The sequence below is a fragment of the Ambystoma mexicanum genome, unplaced genomic scaffold (genome assembly GCF_040938575.1).
Source record: "Ambystoma mexicanum isolate Mex_15411 unplaced genomic scaffold, UKY_AmexF1_1 Mex_scaf45, whole genome shotgun sequence".
In the NCBI taxonomy this organism is placed as follows: Eukaryota; Metazoa; Chordata; class Amphibia; order Caudata; family Ambystomatidae; genus Ambystoma; species Ambystoma mexicanum.
Window position 1 is genome coordinate 926427 of NW_027182461.1, and position 12741 is coordinate 939167.

The window sequence follows — 12741 nt, forward strand, 5'->3', positions numbered from 1 at the left end:
GTGACTCTGAACTGAATGTAAACTTCAGTTGTTACTAGTTGGTGCTGTCACATGTGACTTAGCTCAAATGGAGAAAATATATTGCAGATGTTTGTTAATCTGCTTAGAATCACATGCTGTGCATAGGTCCGACATCCAGTGGTCACTGCAGAGTATTGCATTTTGTTTTTCGTAGTCGAAAAGGGGACGTCGACAAGGTGTGTCTGTAACACTATCCCTATAGTGACGTGCGTTGTACCCACAATCCCTCACGCGTCGAGGTCCGTCAGATTGTTTTTTTCCGCCCAGCTACTGGTCGCCTTTATGCGGAGCTCCTCGAGAGACATTGCCAAATAGTTTATTTGACCTTTGGTCGTTTGTTATTCATATCAATAACATAGATCCCTCCCTCGACGCACAGCCGGTTCTCCGCCGAGCAAGATCTTCGACGGAAGGACGAGCGGAGGGGATCCTTCGGCGCTGCCGAACACGTGGCCTGGCCTCGCCGGCCATACACAGTAGGGAGAGTGGGGTTTTGTGGTCTTTCTTTCCTTTCTTTAAGAATGCCTTTCTCTTTCCCCTCCCTCTCTTTCGAGGTCGTAGTCACACTTATTGCCCTCAGCTATGGAGAGGACGCCATTTAGGTTTTGCCCGCTTTGCAAGGGTAAATATACCTGGGAGGATAAGCACAAACGGTGCAACAGTTGCTTACCCCTCGATCACCAGGAGGACGGCTGTGCGGCCTGTAAATTACTAAAGCCCAAAACTCTAAAAGACCGCAGGGTCAAAAGGTGGCCGGCCTACGCCATGTCTAGGCCTGACTCCTCGCCCGCTGCCGAGTATGACGAGGGAAGTGACTACACGGCCCCCCTAACGCAGGCTGTAGACCTCTCAAAGGAGCGTGCACGCTCCTCGTCGTCCGTCCCCGGCCCCGACAAGCCCGGCTCACGCCCAGCTTATGGGGATGAACACCCTGGCGACAAGGACGCACACCGAAAAACACCGAAGCACATACCCCCAGGCACACATTTGTCGAAGACGAAGGTAGCCATAGCGCCAACGAGGACACCGGGCCCACCAACGTCTTCCTCTGACCGTAAGTGTCGTCAGCCATCCCCGCCACCGCTACAGGTGACTGGGCATCCTAAAAATAAGGGCGCTAACACCAAAATTTCCGGCGACACGCATCGCAAGAGCGCTCACGTTGCCAACAAGGAGGACTCGACGGGCAAGGACTCGACGAGCAAAGGCTCGACGTTTCATAGCACGACGGCGACCAATCCCTCGAAGAGAGAATGATCGCCGAAAGCCTCGCGCGCATAGCATCTAAGGACGTCAAAGACGTACGGCGAGTGAAACGCCGAAAACCACGCACAAGGCCAAAGATACGCCGAAGGCGCCGTAAAACAGATCAGGCCAGTTCCCGACGCCGACAGAAGGCCCTAGCCAGCAAGAAGGTTACTCGGAAGGCAAAGGCTCTCTTTCTTCGACGTTATGGGACAGAACCAGACAATTACAGGAGGAAGAAACCCCTTTTTCTTTCCCAGACCGTCCTGGCCGACCTCAGTGGACCTTTGAAAGGTTCCAGACCTGTATGGACAAACTAGATGGGTTCATGTCCATCCCAGAAGACAGGGCACCCAAGAGACCAAGGGAGGCACCCCTGGAGAGTCCAAGGGCTAAATACCAGAAGTTTTATAACCCCATACAGGAGGACATAAACTCTTACAATCCCACTGAGGAAGACACCTTCTTTCAAGAGGAAGATGAGTTCACCTATGTTGAGGACTAACAAGAAGAGGAAGGTTTTCACGAGGAACCTAACCTATGTGAGGAAGGATTCCAGGAAGACACAGGCGAGGGCGACCCAAATCCCTGGCAGTCACCGGCTAAGTCGACTGACACAGGCAGTAGCAGTATAGTCATCAGGTCTACTGAAACTACACCAGCCAGGAACCCTTCGCCTGTAGATGATCAACCCACCTTCAATGCACTGCTGAAGAAGGCAGCAGCACATTTCGAAATCGAAACTGGGGAGGTGACCCCAGACACCGATTTTGTGGAGAGGATTATCAAAGAAAACCCCCCCACTAGCCAGGTTATACCCATCCTCGCCTCAGTTAAGAGACGTATTACACCTTCTCTTTCCACTCCTGCATTGGTGAGAGGGGTCAATCCGAGGATTGAGAAACTGTTCTCGCCCTCTCAATCAGACCCATTATATATTAAGGGTCACTCAATCCCGGACTCCCTGGTCGTGACCAACACCAGGAAAAGGGCAGGAGTCCCACTATCTACTAGCGAGGCACCCCCAGACAAAGAGGGGAAGAAGCTGTATGCCCTAGCCAAGAGAATCCCCACCTCTGCAGCATTCTCTACCAGAATCGCCAATAATAATACCCTTTTGGCAAGCTACGCCAATGCTCAATGGGCTAAGCTCAGACAGGACATCGAAGAAGCTCCCGAACCCCTAAGGACTCGTTTACGGACTACAGTTAACGAGGGCTCTCTGGTCAATCAAAGCATCGTCAAGAATACCCTCGATGCAGCCGAGACGGCTGGCCGCACTTTGGTACAAGGAATTTTACTGAAGTGTCATGTCTGGCTTCGCAATTCCAGATTTAAGGCGGAAACACAAGCGTCCCTTATTAATAAACCCATAGAGGAGTCCAACCTCTTTGGGAGAGCAGTGGATGACACGCTGGAGAACGCGAAGAAAGAATTTGATACAATAAAGACCTTAGACCAAATTTCAAAAACCCATAACAGGCGGGGATTTGGTAATGAGCGCTTTTTTTCGTGGACAAAGCCAGCAACAAAACCAACAGTACTCTGCCAACAACTACCAGAGTAATAGCGGCCAGTACAATCGAAGGGGTCAACGTCGTGGCAAGGGAAGAGGCCGGGGTTCCACCCCCAGTGGCTCCCAAGCCAACAACACCACCAAGTGACGCGAAGATTCACGTCCCCTCCCATGCAACGCCGGTCGGGGCCCGGTTAACATCCTTTCTTTTAAGCATGGGAGGGAATCACATCAGACCGCTGGGTACTTTCCACCGTAGCCCGCGGCTACTGTATAGAGTTCAACAGTTCCCCAACATACAGACCCCCGAGGGGACGTCGCATGACACCAGAACACCTCGCCATCCTTCTCCAAGAAGTGGACCAACTGCTGGAAAAAGGAGCCAAAGAGGTTGTGCCTCTATCTCAGGTAATGGAAGGTATTTATTCAGTGTACTGAAGCGCCGGAACCATTACGTACACGCCTGCTTTCAACTATTGGCGAAGGAACCCAGGTCAACCAGAGTATTGTGAAGAGCTCTCTGGATGCGGCAGAAACTGCGGGACGTTCCCTAGTTCAGGGAATAGTCCTAAAACGACACGTATGGCTGCGCAACTCAGGGTTCAAACCGGAGACACAGGCGTCTTTAATAAATAAACCTGTTGAAGACTCTAACCTTTTCGGGAAAGCGGTGGATGAGGCTCTGGAGATGGCTAAAAAAGAGTACGATACAATCAAAACTCTTGACCAAATCTCTAAGCCCGCTACCAGGCGCGGATATGGCAATAAACGCTTTATTCGTGGCCAACGCCAACAACAAAACCAGCAGCAACAGTACCCTGCCACCAATTTTCAGACCAGTAGTGGCCAGTACAGTCAAAGAGGACAGCGCCGGGGCAAAGGAAGAGGGCGAGGGTCCACCCCAGAGGTTCCCAAACCCCTAACAACACCAAGTGACGCGAAGATTCGCGTCCCCTCCCATGCAACACCGGTCGGGGGCCGGATAACATCCTTTCTTCCAGCATGGGAGGGTATAACGTCAGACCGCTGGGTACTTTCCACCGTAGCCCACGGATACTGCATCGAATTCAACAGTTCCCCAACATACAAACCCCCGAGGGGACGACGCATGTCACCGGAACATCTTGCCATCCTTCTACAAGAAGTACAGCAACTGCTGGAAAAGGGAGCCAAAGAGGTCGTGCCTCTATCTCAGGTAACGGAAGGTATTTATTCAGTGTACTTCCTTGTACCCAAAAAGGATCTAACCATGCGCCCTGTATTAGATCTGCGCCCAGCGAACAAGTTTGTCAAACCCCAAAAGTTTCGTATGGTGACCTTACAGGAAGTGATCCCACTGCTATCACAGGGAGATTACATGACAACACTGGACATGAAAGATGCATACTTTCATATTTTAATGTTGCCAGCGCACAGAAAATACCTCAGGTTCATGATAGAGGGCAAACACTACCAGTTCAGAGTGCTACCCTTCGGCATAGCATCTGCACCAAGGGTATTCACGAAAGTACTGGCAGCGGCCCACCTGTGCAGGTTATCCATCCCAGTATACCCTTACCTCGACGACTGGCTCATAACAGGGGATTCTTACGAGACCTGCTTCTCAAACACCCAAAAGACTGTAGACCTTTTGTTCCAGCTTAGACCCCAGCCAAGTCAAACAATTGCTAGGGGCTCTAATTCGAACAAAGGACGGCCTCGTCTTCCCCTCCAACGAGAGGGTCCAAAACATGCTGTTTCAGATCCCCCCAATATGTGGCAGGTCGAGAGGTGACGGTGCGCAAAGCGATGCGATTGCTAGGAATTATGGCATTGTGTATTTATTTGGTACCTCACGCGCGCCTGCGCCCAATGCAAGAGTGGCTCAACAGCCAGTGGTGTCAGGCCAGAGGACAATGGGACGATCTAGGGGTGGTCTCGCAAGCCTTGGTTCTCTCGCTACGGTGGTGGACAAAGGAAAACCTGATAATGGGGAAACCCTTTGCCACACCCGCGGTGGAGGCCACTCTAACCATGGACGCATCCCTCACAGGATGGGGGGCTCACCTATCCCATCAGACTGCTCACGGAGTGTGGACTCCGAACGTAGCATCCAAGCACATAAACCTACTGGAGCTACTGGCGGTGTTCAAAGCACTAAAAGCCTTCCAGGAACACCTACAAGGGAAGACAGTGATGGTCCTTACAGACAGCACCACAGCCATGTACTACATCAACAAGCGGGGGGGCACCCACTCTCCAGGACTGTCCAAGCTGTCCCAGAATATATGGAAGTGGGCTCTCAAACACATGTTTCTACTGTCACAACATGTTAGGGGTGTCATGGTATTAGTTTTATGACGGTACGATAACCTTCCTGCCAAATGACGGTATATCATGGTTATCGTGGTATAGCGGGTGAGTTAACCAACCTTAATATTTTCTAAAAGGTCACAAATTGTCAGATTTATCATCACAAACAAAACCAGGCACCCAGGGCCAGAATTTGGCTTTTTAAGATACTTTCTACTGAAATGCCACCCCTTGCTTCCACCAAACACACATGTGGAGAGGAGGAGGTGGGGGGGGGGGAGCCCTGCTGGGACTGGCAAAGCAAACTGAATAGCTTTTCTTAAGTGGTCATTTTGGCTTTTAGCTCCCCTACTGGCTACTGGTGAAGATGAACATGTTGCCATCTTTATAACCTGCATGCCACAGATCAACGGAGACTGATGGTAGTATAAGCTTGTGCGCATACACACACATGCACACGCACGCTCTCTTTACGTTACAGCCTTTAGTTTACTTGCGGGCCAAAAGGTGTTCATGTAATCACGGACATGTTATCCTTTGGTATGGCAGCAGGGAATACACACAGAGATGAGTGAATTTCGAAGTGTGACTTATATGTAAATTCAATTATAGAACCAGGGAAATCCCCCATTGTAATATGTTTAGCAAACATCCATTATAAATCTATAAACCCCAAAGCCACCAATCCAAAGTAAACCCTTTCCTTTCATGGCACTGTATTTATTCTTCTTATTGCTAACATATTGATTTTGTGTCAGGCACGTGTGGTTTATGGAATGGCATTAAAAACTCCTCCTAAAACTACTTGGCAGATGGCACATCCAACAGTGCAAGACCAAGACTGTGCAGCACTTGCTTACTGCAGCCTTTCCAAATCAGATTGAAAAGCACACTTAACGGTATAAAATGGTATACCGGTATAAACAATGTGACGGTTATTATTGTTCAATTGAGTGGTTCACGCTATCTTTAACGGTATACCGTTATACCGTTACATCCCTACAACACGTACCAGGGGAACTCAATCTGCTAGCAGACGAACTCAGCAGAGACTTCCCCCTGCCCGAAGAGTACGAATGGCAATTGCACGAAGACATCGTCTTAGACGTCTTCACGCAATGGGGATTCCCGGAAATAGACCTGTTCGCAACTCTGGAGAACTCACAATGCCAAAGTTACGCCTCCAGGTACCCCCAGAACCAGTCCAAGGAGAACGGTCTGTCGATTCAATGGTCAGGGAAATTTGTTTACGCCTTTCCCCCCGACTCCCCTTCTCAACAAAGTGGTGCACAAGATGCACCAGGAGCAGGTTACCTTGATACTAGTGGCCCCAATGTGGGCCCGGCAGCCATGGTTCGCTCACTTGATGGAGATGTCCCTGTTAGGGAGAATTCTCTGTTTGGGCTGAATTTCCCTACCTAGTGAGTCCCCCAGCAGCTTTGCTGGATTTCTGCGGTTTCTTTTTTTCTCCTGCCAAGAGTGAGACTCTTTTTACCCTCACTCTTGGGCATGTTGAAGTGTGTTTTCTTGGTTAAACCTTGTGTTGAATGGGCTATGGGGTCTTTTACTCCATAGGGCCTCATGTATTTTTGTGATGTGGGTTACACAGCACCCTCTGTGCCAAGACCCAGGGGTGTCCTAGGGACTCCCCAACATAGACTCCATACCCTGGGACTGACTACTGTCTCCCAGGGCATGTAAAGTCACCAAAGACTTTGCTAGTCTTGAATCCTGAACAGAACCAGTACAAACCATCATATTGTGGACGTACTGGCTGGGGCAATTCGATTGCCCCAGGGTCTGTTAGTCGAGGGGGCACGTCTCCGTCCCCCCTGATCGAGTTTTGGCTGGTGGCAGTGGAAACTACTTTTTATATTCGACCGCGAATATTTCCCTATGGGATTTCCCATTGTTTTAGGCTAACACATTTAATTATTTATTTACGGTAGCCTTAAACATACCGCCGGTTTATATATTTATTATTATAACTCCGGTTGGGACTTTTTGCCAAAACTTGATTCTAAAATGGCGTTGGCGTTCGCCTCTGTAACTCTGACCCAAAGTGGAGCCCTTTGTTCCACTTTTGGCGGGCTTCTCCACAGAAGCCCTCCAAAGTGGTGCCACTCTGTCTGGGGTACTTAGGAGGGGTGGAGGGGGATTTAGGCACCCTGGACTGAGTTACCTTGGTAACTCAAGTCGCACTCCGTCCTGATTGGCCCAAGTGGTGAGCCGGCCGGCTCACCACTTAGCATGTTTGAGTGACAGCTAGGCTGGGTGAATGGGGGTTTGCTGCATAAAAGCAGGGCTTTGGGGACTGGAACTTCAGAAGTCGCCACAGGACCAAGAATCCGACGAGGGAAGAGCTGAGCCGACCTGCTTCGACGACACCACCCGGTGGAGCCCTGCTGAACCGTCTCACCACTTTTTCCCAACGACCGAGGAGAACTCTTAACGGAGTGGCTCCTTCCCTTGACTGGTGGGGACAACCAGTTTTCACCTTCTTTCCGTTCTTCGAGGTATCCCGTGGCCGCCTTGCCAGTGCCAAGCACCCCGGCAACCGGAACCCCACCACTTTTACCCCAACCGCGAAAGTCGGTACAACCCTTTAACCGGAGGACTCCGCGGCTGGTTTCTTCCCGGGCAGTGCAACGACCTTCTTCTGCTCTTCAGCGAGATCTTCTTCTCCCCTGACCGACGTCGAGCCTTGCTGCCACTGCCTGGAACAACTGCCCCCGCTGGAGGATCCTTTCCGCTTAAGGTACCGTGTTCCGCCTGGCTTCCCTTGCCACCGACTGTACGAGGTAGTTTTAGCCCTCGGCTTTCGATCCTGGGATTGCCTGGGACACTTTGGCTAAACTTTCTGAGCCTCTCTAACTCTTTTCCGAACTCTTTTGCAAGACTCTGAATCCCTACCAACTGTGTGATCTTGGGCACGTTTTCGCTCGGTCTGCTCTAAGAGGGGGCCCTGCTTAGTGACTTTTGCTCACCTGTGACTCTGTGCTTCTTTGAGCTTACCAAAAGTGTTCTTGACCTTAGAGTGGTGTGTTTATCCTAATTCTGCTCTTTTTCCCTCCCTTCTTTAACCTACTAGAGTGTCATCCAACGTTAAGCGCTCACCTCTGTTTTAATTATGTGATGTTAACCTGGAGTTGTCTAGATAGGAGTAAGGGTTGAAACTGCTTTCATTATAACTGTGTTTGAAGTGTTTTTACTATATTTTGCTACAGTGATTTCAACTTATGTGTGTTTGATAAATAAATAACTATATACTTTTGAAACCAAGCTCTGGTCAGTGTTTGCTTGTGCTATTGTGCCTGAGTACATATTGTGTATACTTTACATACTGCCTAACTCTTCTTGAGGGAAGTCTGACTGCTCAGCCACAGCTACCAGGTAAATCTGGGTGGTACAGACTGCTACCAAGTGGGTTTACTGCTATACCTGTAGTCTTAAACCTTTTGCAGTGGTCCCCAAGGGAACTGCACAGGTTTCTGCCTAACAGTCCCTATCTGAAACTTCCCTGCCTGTACAACATGCTGTCACAGGACAAGGGCAGGACACTGCAGCCATGCCCTCAGGCCATGAATTTAGCAGCCTGGCTCCTGAGATCATAGAATTTGGACATCTACAACTCCCGCAGAGATGTATGGACATCCTCAGGGAAGCCAGAAAACCTAATACTCACCACTGCTATTCTAGCAAGTGGAAAAGATGTGTCATCTGGTGTAGAGGTAAGAGGTAAGAGCATCAACCCGGTTGACTGCTCTCCCACACACATTGTTCTGTACTTGACCCATTTACTGGATTCAGGTCTAGTGTTCAATTCCATTAAAGTCCACCTGGCGGCACTTTCTGCATACACCACTTCCCAACTTAAAGTGTCGTGGTGGAAGATACCAGTTATCAAGGCCTTCATAGAGGGGGTAAAGAGAATACACCCTCCGATAGCTAACCTAGCTCCCGGATGGGACTTAAATGTGGTACTGTCTAGACTCATGGGCCCTCCTTTTGAACCCATGCACAAGGCAACCCTTAAAGACCTCACTCTTAAGACTGCTTTCCTAATAGCTATCACCTCCATTAGGAGAGTAAGTGAACTACAGGCTCTTTCTGTTCTAGACCCCTTTGTAACAGTTCACAAGGATAAGGTGGTTCTATGCATACACCCAAGGTTTGCACCAAAATTAATCTCGAAATTCCATGTAAACTAGTCAATAGAACTACCAACGTTCTTTCAAAACCCTTCCAGCTTGGGAGAAAAAAGTCTGCATACACTAGATGTACGCAGAGCTGTCATGTTCTACATGGAAAGAACCAGACCACTGAGAAAGACTAATCAGTTCTTTGTCTCGGTGGCAGCAGGAAGAAAAGTAGATGCAGTCTCAAAGTCCACTATATCTAGATGGATTGTTCAATGCATCACTCTGTTACACTCTTGCTAAGAGAGAACTTCCCTTCAAGCCAAGAGCACATTCCACTCGAGGCACTGGGGCTTCCATAGCGTTCATTGCAAATGTTCCCCTTGAGTCCATCTGCAAAGCGGCTACCTGGAGTTCTGTGCACACCTTTACAAAACACTACTGTCTAGATGCACACTCTAGATCTGACTCCCAGGTGGGACAGGCAGTATTAAGACATCTTTTCTCTACTGTTCCTTCTCATAACCCACCGCCAACTCCGGGTACTGCTCGCTAGTCTATGCACAGCATGTGATTCTAAGCAGATTAACAAACATCGGAAGACAATGCATTACTTACCGTAAAAGCATTTCTGATGGTTGTATCTGCTTGGATTCACATGCGCCCGCTCGGATGGAAGGAACATGGACACCTTTCTACATCTCTCTCTTTTCTGTACTCACTCACGTATAGAAGGCACCCTCAGGGCAGAAAAAATACAGAGGGACCTCGACGCGTGAGGGATTGTGGGTACAACGCACGTCACTATAGGGATAGTGTTAGACACACCTTGTCGACGTCCCCTTTTGGACTATGAAAAACAAAATGCAATACTCCGCAGTGACCACTGGATGTCGGACCTATGCACAGCATGTGAATCTAAGCAGATACAACCATCAGAAATGCTTTTACGGTAAGTAATGCATTGTCTTCTGAGGCTCATCGATCCTCTTTGTATCCTATGCTTTGCATAGGCTGACATGTAGTGGTTGGTGCAGACTATTACATTAGTTTTCAAAATAGAAAAAAGGCCATTGTCAGTGTATTCCTGTAATACTATCACTACTGTTGTGTATAGTACTCATGGTGCTTCACGCATCTGTGTTCTCAGATTTCTTTTTTCTGTAACTAGGTTGGTCGCTATATGCAGTGTTTTAGTTAGCCAAGTGCTCTATATCGAGCAATATTATCACTACTTAACAGATTGTTGTTCTTTGGTGACTGCTGTCCTGAATTTGGAGAATTGTCCGTCTACAACTACTCCAGACTTTTAAGGCATTACATATTAAACTACACTATTGTAGAATGCCTAATTTCATTTCCGCCTTCATTATACTAGTCTCCTTGACTTTGCCGATGGAGTATACTCCTTTTTAAATTTTGCCCCTCCTGTAGTAGTTTCCCTGAAAGGGACCTGCAGTGTGTAGGTAGTGCCTTCCGGGGGGGGGGGGGGTGGTGTGTGTGTCATCAGGATACTTGTTGGGCGTGCAATCTCTTTAAAACAAAGGCAACTGAAGATGGTCTATCAAAGCTTTGGCCGGCCCACACAATGCAGGCTGAGGCATCTGTCGAACCTTCCGCGGAGGACATTGAGACTGATCAGGAAAGCATCTGTTTCGAAAGTGAAACCCTGGACACTGATGTTAGGAAGGTTCTATGTCCCTTTGCCTACAAGATTTTATTCCAAGCAGTTTTTACCGACAAAGGGACTACCCCCTATGCTATTAACCAACCCCCTCCTACCTCTTTTAAACAATCACCCTCCCCCTATATATTTTTTGATTGAGTTTTTGCGTAGTAATTATGTATACAAAAGTTAATTTGAAAAAATACATGTCGGAAAACTAAAGCAATACCGTTGGGAATCCCAATACCCCTAAGCCAGTCCTCATCTTTGGAAGGTAGCCGTCAGGCCTAGATAAGGAGACAGTTTATCGACACCTAGTCTATACACACACAACTCACACATCACAAAGGCTGAACTAAACCAGTGATCGAGGTATCTACTCTGGACAAACAAAAATGGTGACAGACTTTCAACGCCTGTGCCGAAACAAAAGATGCATCCTAAGCGCTCAGCCTCGAGTGACTATCACTCGTCCCAGGTCCTGAAAGTATCACAGGCCCCAAAACAATCTTTAACATAATACTCAATCTCATTGCACTGATTTGTGCACGTCCAACATGGTACTCCTGTCTTATGAATTCTGTGTATCCTAAAAAACGCCAAAAATATTTTCGTGTCTTTGACTGGCCCGATTACCACACCCTCCTACAGCGGCTTGGCTCCTGAAGTCATAACATTTGTTAACCTCAATTTACCTAATGCATTGAAGTCTTGAAAGAAGCCCACCTACTGCTACTTTAATAAGTGGAAAAGGTGTGTCCAAAGGATTAAAGTTTGATTTTTGCACACTATTAGTTTGCCATCCCATATTCTTTTATACCTCCTTCTCGATTCATGGCCTTTTTTTTGTTTATAAAGTTTTTAATTCCTTGAAAGTTCATCTGGGGACATTATCGGCTTACACTATTTCAAAACAAGATGTCTGGTGGAGAATTCCAGTTGCTAAAGCCTTCATCAAAGAGTTTAGCTACCGTTGGATGTAATAGTTTATCTGCTACCGTTTTGGGATCTTAATATTGTGCTAAGCAAACTCGGGGTCCACCTTTTAAACAATGCGTAAAGCTTCAAAAATACCTCCATAATTTGCTTTCCTTGTAGCTATTCCATCTAGCCGCATAATTAGTGAACTTTGAGTTATCAGTGGGCAGAGCCTTTTGCCATAGTGCACAAAAACAAGGTTGTCCTAAGTACACACCCATGTTTTCACCAAATACATAGCCAAATTTCATGGTAGTCAATTGAGCTTCTAGCTTTCTTTGAAAACCCTAAATTTTCATGGTAGTGAGTCCGTCATACATTGGATGTACGTAGAGCTTATTAAAACAAAGCAACCTAGGAAAACAAATCAGTTCTTTGTGCCTGTGGCGGTCTGAAGAGACTGTGACTGTCTCAAAAACTGATATTGCCAGATGGATTGTAAGGTGGATTCAACAGTTAGCTTCTCAAGCAAAACATTTACCTTTACTCCCAGAGCTCATTCTACACACAGCACAGGAGCTACGCTCCACTTCATTGCAAATGTCACTTGAAGCAGTTTGTAAAACTGCAAGATAGAGCTTAGTACACACCTTTACAGAACAGGACTGTTACTCGATCAAGATGTGGGGCCAGGCAGTGATAAAACAGTTTTTATTATTTTTATTGTCCCTTCCACTCGCACACTATCTTAATCCGGTACTGCTTGCTTCTCCATGCAAAGCATGTTAAGCAGATCCACAAGCTTCAGAAAACCAACATTACTTACCATAATTTTCTTTGAGGCTTGGATCTGCTTAGATTCTCATGCCCCCCCCCCCCCGCTCCCCTATGTAGGGGAGTTGATGGTGCAACAAACAGCAAATGTTTGCATTTATCTAAAAGAG

The 12741-nt window shown here is 47.7% G+C and overlaps 1 protein-coding gene across 2 annotated transcripts in view; it reads left to right on the forward strand.

Annotated features, from left to right (window-relative positions):
• The window catches only part of SUPT16H (SPT16 homolog, facilitates chromatin remodeling subunit), a 979449-nt gene that overhangs the window by 139831 nt on the left and 826877 nt on the right, over window positions 1-12741 (forward strand). The gene's annotated exons all lie outside the window — the stretch shown is intronic.